Here is an 8,758-nt window from a genome sequence, read left to right as displayed (position 1 = left end):
CGGGTGGGTGGGGAGAGAAGCCGGGGAGGGGGGCAGGTATCGCCCGGCTCGCCCCGCCCGGCCCCGCCTGTCCCGGCTAGACCGCGGGGAGCCCCCGGCACCGCCCCGTCGAGAAAGGAGGAGGTGTGCAAAGAAATTCTGACAACCAACCGATAAATTAATGATAGGAGAATGTGAATTTTCGTGGGAAAATTAGACGGAGAGATGTTTTAGCACAGCCTTCTGACAATTCCCGTAATCCTCTTTTTAACGTGCTTCCAGCTATATACTTCCTACTCCTATCTGGCAGAGGATACGCCTCATTAATTGATGCTGACAAAGACATAACTGATAATTCACGATTGCGAAAGAAATAAATACACTTCCTGTACATCCTTTGTTATAGGAGGTGCTTACCTGATTGCTCTTTCTAAGATCACACTCGATTGTCACAAATAATTTTGGAAGCAGCTGGTCATAGAGCTATCAGTGATGCTTACCAGGGAATGAGCCTTACTGTAGTCTTCTCAATGATGCAGAATCACAGGATGGCCTGGGTTGGAAGGGACCTCAAGGATCATGAAACTCCAACCCCCAAACCACAGGCAGGGCCACCAACCTCCACATTTAATACTAGACCAGGCTGCCCAGGGCCCCATCCAACCTGGCCTTGAACACCTCTAGGGACAGGGCATCTACAGCTTCTCTGGACAGCCTGTTCCAAAACCTCACCACTCACGGTAAATACACTGTGTTCCCCTGTTATGTATTGTAACAATGTGTGGTGAACAGAATCATAGAATCATAGAATTGCAGAATTATTAAGGTTGGAAAAGACACCCAAAGTCCCCTAGCCCAACCATCAACCCATCCCCATCACATGACTCCACCACCTTCCTGGGCAGCCTCACCACTTTGAGAATAAATTTTTCCTAATATCCAACCTGTATTGGAAGGGACATATAAGGATCATTGAATCCAACTCCTGGCTCCACACAGGACTACACAAAATTCAGACCACATGACTGAGAGCACTGTCCAAACGCTTCTTGAACTCCAACAGCTTGAATCCATGACCTGGGCAGCCTATTCCATGCTCACCATCCTCTGGCAAATAACCTTTTCCTAATAACCAAGCTACCCCTCCCCTGACACAGCTCCATGCTGTTCCTTCAGGCCCTTTAACTGTCAGAGTTAAAGGCAGAGTTCAGAGCTACCCCTCCACCCCCCTCATGAGGAGCTACAGGCCACTGTGAGACCTCTCAGCCTCCTCTGCACCAGGCTGAGCAAACCAAGGGACTCCTCACACACCTTACTCTCTAGACCTATCTTTATGATCTTTGTAGCCCTCCTTTGGACACTCTCAAATAGTTTTATGTCCTTTTTGTACTGTAGTGCCCAAAACTGCACACATTAGTCAATGTGAGGCCACACCTGTGCAGTGTAGAGCAGAACTCTTCTCTCAACTGCCTGGCAATGCTATGCTTCGTGGTTCCCATGGATATAGTTGCCCTTCCTGGCTGTCTACGCACACTGTTGACTAATGAAGAACACTTGCTGTTGAACAAGAGTTTAGGGGCAGGTGTGCAGTTTTGGGCAGATCTATCAACCAACATGACAGGCACAGCTAATAGCCAAACAGTGGAGTTCTCTTTTAGTAATTATTGTTTAAGATAAGTGACATGGAGAATGTCTTACAGAACCTTTATTTATAGTACTTCTAATATGGTGATTTAGAAGTAGATTCCAATCCTAGTCTGATGCTTAAGTGTGACTTGAAAGCATTTCAGTACATCAGATGGCTGTCAGAGAAGAATCTTGATTTGCAGCTTTTGTCTTAATCATTCACTTGGCTCCGTGGAGTTCTGAAACAGTGTTTGGTTGTCTGTCCAGTTAAAGAAGTGTTAGCAAATGTATATTCACAATCATTAGGTACCTGGGTGTCTTTGTGGATGATAGGCTGGTCATGAGCCAGCAGTGTGCTCTCATGGCCAAAAAGGCCAACGGCATTCTGGGGTGCATTAAAACAAGTGTGGCCAACAGGACAAGGGAGGTGATCCTCCCCCTCTACTCTGCCCTGGTAAGACCTCATCTGGAGTACTGTGTCCAGTTCTGGGCTCCCCAGTACAAAAAAGACAGGGATCTCTTGGAAAGAGTCCAGTGAAGCACCGTGAAGATGGTGAAGGGCCTGGAGCATCTCCCCTATGAAGAAATACTAAGTGAACTGGGTCTGTTTAGCCTTAAGAAAAGAAGACTGAGAGGGGACCTGATCCAGGTCTATAAATATCTGAGGTGTGGGGAGCAAAGTGGTGAGGCCAGACTCCTTTCAACAGTGCATGGAGACAGGACAAGGGGAAACAGACAGAAACTGGAGCATAGGAAGTTCTGCACAAATTTGTGCAAGAACTTCTTTATGGTGAGGGTGACGGAGCACTGGAACAGGCTGCTCAGGGGGGTTGTGGAGTCTCCTTCTCTGGAGATATTAAAGACCTGCCTGGATGCCTACCTGTGTGACCTGGTGTAGGGAACCTGCTTTGGCAGGGTGGACTCGATGACCTCTGGAGGTCCCTTCCAACCTTTACGATTCTGTGATGCTCTGATTCACCATTTTTGAATGCTGATAGGATGGAATAAAAAGTTAGTTTAATTTACTTTGAAAAATCCTTAGCACCAATTTCCTTTAAAAGGAAATCTCCCCAAGCAACTTGCCCAAAGCAAGACCAAAAACTCTTCTGTATATTATATCACTGGAATGTAGAAATCTGTGTTACCAACATGCCCTGCACATCCTCAAGACTCTCAGTCATCATGAAAAAGAATGGAAAACTATTTCATATTTTACACAAGTAAAATGCCTGATGTTTTGAAATAAGTGTCAGACAGCACCAGTTTTTTTCTAACACAGCTCCTAGCTGTGCCAGTATCCCCCTGAAGATGAATTTCTAGCTTTTCTCCACTTTAAACTGGCAGCTGCAAAACTGTCCTCCTCCCACCACAGTTTTGACCCCAAAGCCAGCAGGCATGGGAGGATCCATGCAGCATTAGATCTTTGTTTTCTTTCTGGAGATAGCAGCAGTTCAAATTTCACAGGCTCCAGAGAACAAAGAAAATTCACCGCTGCTTTTAAAACCTTAAAAGCAACCATGCCCTTTAGTGCTGGCCCAGGAAAGGGGCTCTCCAAGATGTACATCAGGTGCTGTTTTCTCAAGGTACAGAAGTCTGCTGGCATTCTTTCTGTAGGGTTTGAACAAATTATCTTCTAAAACAACACACATATTTCCCAGAGAGGCGGAGTGCTTGCTTCCAGTGCTGGTAATTGTCAGCTAAGCATTCTGGTGAGGTATAGTCTCACCTATGGCCTCTGTGCAAGAGGCTTGGTGACTCACCCAGTGTGGCTGCCACTCCCTCTGTGCTGAGTAACGCCCTGCAGCAGCGCCAGGCAGTGGCTGGGGAGGAGGACAAGGGCAAGCTCTGCCTCTTACAAAAGCAGAGGTGATCCTACTGTTGCTGTTGAAAAGTAGGTGTTTTTTGTTTCCCCCATAGAAAAGCTGAGTTTCTTCTTTTAGTCAAGAGATCCAATCACATGACCCAAGTGTAGTATTTAGCAAGCAGGATTAAGGTGGAAAATCCAGCGTATATCCTCAGCAAATAAATGTTTAAATCTCATCACGATTCATGTTGAACTATTATGAAAATCTTTCCTATTGTTTGAAGCTATTTCCTGAAACTTTTCTGCATTGTTTAAAGGTTCTTTACTGTACCAGAGCCCCAATTTCCACTCAGCTGGAAAAAAGGTACCAGAAGAAAGGTAGTGCATCAAGGCTCCACATAAATGAAACAAAATTACATTTAGTTATTCAAATATCATAGAATCATAGAGTGGCTTCAGTTAGAAGGTACCTCAAGGCTCATCCAGCTCCACCCCTGGACCTTGGGCAGGGCTGTCACCCACCAGATCAGGCTGCCCAAGGCCCATCCAACCCGGCCTTGAGTGCCTCCAGAGATGAGGCATATGTTTAGGGTGTTGTAGATTCTGTGAAAAAATGTACATGTTGCAGAGAAGCATCCCAAATCCCTAGCGGCTCCTGGCATCAGTAGTCCCATACCTGATAGCTCCCACCTCCTATGTGCTTGCACAACCTTGGTGGGAAAAATAAAAGTAGAAAAAAATAATACAGAAGTATATTAGCTCCAGGGTTTGGTGCTTTGAGTAAATATTTCACACTCAGAATGGAGCCATTGTTTTCCTGCGCGCACTGATCCTGTTTCTGACTCTCATTGCGTTCTGCCACACTCTATACAAAATTTTATGCTGTTCATTGCCTTGTAGTCACTGAAAATAAACCCTCCCTTTCTTCAGTTTTATAGTTCACCTTTCCTAACAGCCAGGCTGTGGAACCCACCAGGTGCGGCAGCTGCAGCAGTGAGTAATCCTGCTGAGCTGTAGGTCTGGCTGGGTTGTGACAGCCTGCACCAGATTCCTGCCTTTATCACGGGCATTTTGTTACTGCCTGACAGCGCTGAAATACAAGGCCTTTTATGTGTGTTAAACAAGGAGTGGCAGAACAACTCTCCTGTTGTTTCCCAGCTGCATAGCAACCCAGCCCGCTCTAAAGGTGCCTATAGACCTTGTTTTTCAGGGCACTGTGACTTATCTTTCTGGAAAACTTACATAACAGACAATGTTTAGGCAGGTACAAGGTATTGCTCAAGATCCTGCTGTGCAGCTGGTGGACATATTAGTTTTTCTCTCTCTTTTTTTTTCTTCTTTTTTTTCTTTTTCTTCTTTCTTTTTTAAGTCCCTGGACATTCATCATTGCTATAAATGTGGACTGTAGTTAGGAAGGAGACTGCTGTGAAAATTTTCACTTGCACTGTGAAAACCATATCTTCTGGCCTTACTGTAATATATCAGGTCCAGTGCTAGCTGCTATGGTGCAACACTACAGTGAAGGAGTAGAACTGTGGATATAGGTATGTGACATTTCCTGGTCGTGAAAAAGAAACAGTATCTTTGATCTTTTGCTTTTTTTTTTTCTCATGCCATGATTCAGATACATAAGCTAATACAGTTAAGTTTACTGTGTATACCATTACACTAATTCATCAGGTAACATTAGAAGTGTTTGGCTTAGCAAAACCAAAGTCTTAGTTTTGTTTTAAAAGAACAGTACAGGCACGAAACCAGATGTTAACTGATCTGAGGTTTAGACTGACAATTAGAAGAAAAGCCAACCCTCAAATCCACAGTGTTTAGGGTGACTTCCTGTTGTAAGTGTAAGGACATAAACTCAACTATTTTTTTTGGCAATTTTTATCACCTAATGGAGATCCTGAAGTGTAGTTGCTAGTTTTCAAGGAAGTGGGTATGATAACAGAGAAGGTTCCTTTATGTTTTACTTCCCAAAGGCAATCTGAAAGTTTTGTTGATGTACAATAGAACATCAGAGTACTTCGCTGAAAAATATAGTCTTAGCACACAGCTGGTTTGTTTGAGAGTGCAAGTCTGTCAAATCAGTAAGCACAGGAGATGCATTAGGATATGTTTAACTGAGATTCTTAGAGTCATCGCAGCATCCATCTATGTGTAAAAACCTCTCATTAAATTACAGTGATGATGGTATAGCAGAGAGGTTAGCTTTGACCTTTGGCTCTACTTTTATTTGTACTGGTAGTTTATCTGCACTGTAGGCTGACTTGTTTAGTGCTGATACTTTTCAAGTGCCTTCACTGAATTAGTAACTGGAGTTCACAGCCCTCCAGGAATAAAGAGCCCTACAAAACCCTGCTCATGCTAGCTGCAAAGAGCTGAGATCACCTCAAAAGAATTAGAGCAAAAGAAACTTCTATGATGTCATGTGCTCTAAACTGACACTAATTTCACCTGAAATTAGTTATCAGTAAATACAATTGTAGTAAAATTCAGAGTCTGAAATTCACCAAATGCTCATATGGAAAGAGAGCAAAGAAGATTTTTGCTTTCTGCAACATCCCCCTTTTAAATTCATGCAGCCCATTCTTTCTCATATCCTTTATATTTTATCTGCTATATGTACATATTAAGATCAGAAAATTAAAAAAGAAAGAAAGAGAGGTAAGGTATTCTGGGACTGTTCAGCCTAAACTAGAGAAGACTGTGAGGGGAACTTGTCAGTATCTACTGGGTGGAAATCAAGTGGAAGGCGCTGGGTACTTTTCAATAATGCCCAGCAAGAGGGCTAAGGGTAATGGGTGCAAACAGGAAGGTCCACGTGAACTTGAGGTAAAAATTAGAGAATGACAGAACACTGGAACCATCTTCCAGGGGAGGGGTGGAGTCTGTTTCTCTGGAGATATTCAAACCCTGCCTGCTTTCCTGTGCAACCTATTTTAGGGAACCCGCTTTAGCAGTGGGTTGATATGATATACTGTGGACCTTTCTAGCTCCTATGATTCTGTGATTAACCTTGCACCTCATGTACACCCATGGTGGTGAGTTAACTTGGTGGTGTGTTCAGAGAAGAATTTTCCAGATGAGCAAATACTAAAATCTATGCATGTGGACTGACGGTACTTCATGGTAACACAGAGCTGGCCTTTCAATTTTTATGTTCCTATTTTTTTACAGTCCTTAAACAAAACAATCCTCCACAGTTTGGATAAATATTATTTAAGGAGTTGAAAGAAGAACAAACTTGATCTTTTTGTTGCTCTTTGTTCCCTTGGCAGTAATGAAACAGCTTAAAATTCCTTGATGAGAGATAAATTACAAAATTGCTTCATGCCAATATAGTGCTATAAGTATTTACATTTAAAGTATGAAAACTGCCTCAGCATTTCCTAGTATTTCAAAATCAGGAGGAAAAAACAAGAAAGTAAGAACATCATTAATTAAGTGCATTTGAACATGAGGAAGAATAATAATATTTATTGGTTTGCAATTAATTAAGCTTCTTCCTCATATTTCTATTTTCTTTTTGAGAGTCAGTGGTGCAGGTGGGCAAAAGAGACATTAGGCAGGAAATCTATTATTATTCAGCTGGGAAAGTTGAGCTCTGACACATAAAACCATAAGTTAAGAAATCACCTTAAGTAACTCCTTGTCCAGATTCTTTACTGCAGGCTGTGTTTGGGTCTTCATTTATGACTTGTATCTAGAATGCATAAATTGTCTTTTCAATGGTTTCCACTTGCATTTTCAGCTGGGCAAATGTCCATGTGGGCTTGGGCTGCCCATATACTGAAGTTCAAGTGTCTTTTGTTCTCTTTCTTCTCTTTGATCTACAGATTTTCTGAAGCACTGTTTCAGAGAAGAGGAACAGATGAGTATCACAGGGAAGGCCATCTAATGGGAAAGAACAATACAGAGAATGATTACTTGGGCAACTGGAATTCCAGTGGGATGTGAGAAAAAACATTCTGTTTTTTCTTAACCATTTTGACATATGAAATAATTTTACCTTGAGATGCCCCGACTTTTTAAGTCCTTTTTTTTTTCCCCTTTTCTTTTTTCTTTTTTTTTTTCCTGAAAGAAAACTAAAAATGGATAGTTTGCACAAAACTTCAGTTTTAAATAAAACTACATTTTCCACTAATTGATGAAAAAAAATCCCAAGTCAGTCTACTCAAAATATGATGTTTCACATGATCATTTATTATATTTTTTCAGAGTAATTCAGAAATTTTTACAAGCAAAACTAATATTTTTATTTATGAAAAACACAATTACACTGCACTGTACTTTAAATAGAATGAAAATGCATTTGGTTACTCAGTAGGAAGGAACATCTGAACTATGTAGCTGTATTAATTCAAGCAAAATTGTAGGAACTTTTGGATATTTGCTTAGATTTAGTGGTCTTTTTATCTTGCAAGTAGTACAGTATGTTGCTCACAGCAGCTTGCATGTGTTATTTATTACAACAAAATCATAATAGAGCAAAAAAAAAAAATAATCAAAGATGGCAGTTTTGATTGAGAGAGTGTTCCCAAGACAATAATCTACTGAGATCCCCAGCTTGTGGCTCTATTTGCTTCCTCTGCCATATGCTTTTTGTGCTGCCAAGGTCTCAGTGGACCTCTGGAAGACTGTGGGATCCTGCTCTACAAAATCCAAGTAAGGAAGCTATAGACTTTGTGTGACATGCTGCTGATACTTTATTAGGAGTGTTTTGCTGAATGGCTTATAGCAGGACTGAGATCACTATTATATGTTATTTTCTTTCCTAAAATCCATTCATGTTTTTTTTTAATTTTATTAAACAACAAGATTAAAGCCAGTCAGCAAACAGGCTTCTAAACTGCAGCTGAAGAAAAAGAAGCGAAATTATTGTCAGTTAGTTAGCATAAATCTATTTGCTGTTTTTAATAATAAACTAGAAAAAGAATTTGTGCTGAATATTAATGAACAACGTATTTGTTCACATCTTTGCACTGTTTTTCCAGTTTGTAGTAAGCTCAACATTCGAAGACTTACTAAGAAAAACAGTTCTAAGAAAGCCTGTAAAAAATGTGCAGCAATAGAAATTAATATTCAGAAATGCACTGTGGGATTATTTGGTTGCTTTTTCATGGCCAATCATGAAAATATTAAAAAAGCAAGATTTTTGTTTTCTGAGAATTTTTATTAAATAACAATCTAGCAATCTTTTAAAAAGTTGGGAAAAGACAGTGATAGAAAATAGAGAACCACTACAGAACCATAAGTTGTGCTTTAAGAAAAGTATTTTTGGTACTTGTTCTTCCCATTCTACTTCTAAACATGCAAGCAATCAGAGTTAGTTTGCACATCCAAACCTCA

This window comes from Coturnix japonica, chromosome 2 (genome assembly GCF_001577835.2).
Source record: "Coturnix japonica isolate 7356 chromosome 2, Coturnix japonica 2.1, whole genome shotgun sequence".
Lineage (NCBI taxonomy): Eukaryota > Metazoa > Chordata > Aves > Galliformes > Phasianidae > Coturnix > Coturnix japonica.
This window is presented reverse-complemented; position numbering follows the sequence as displayed.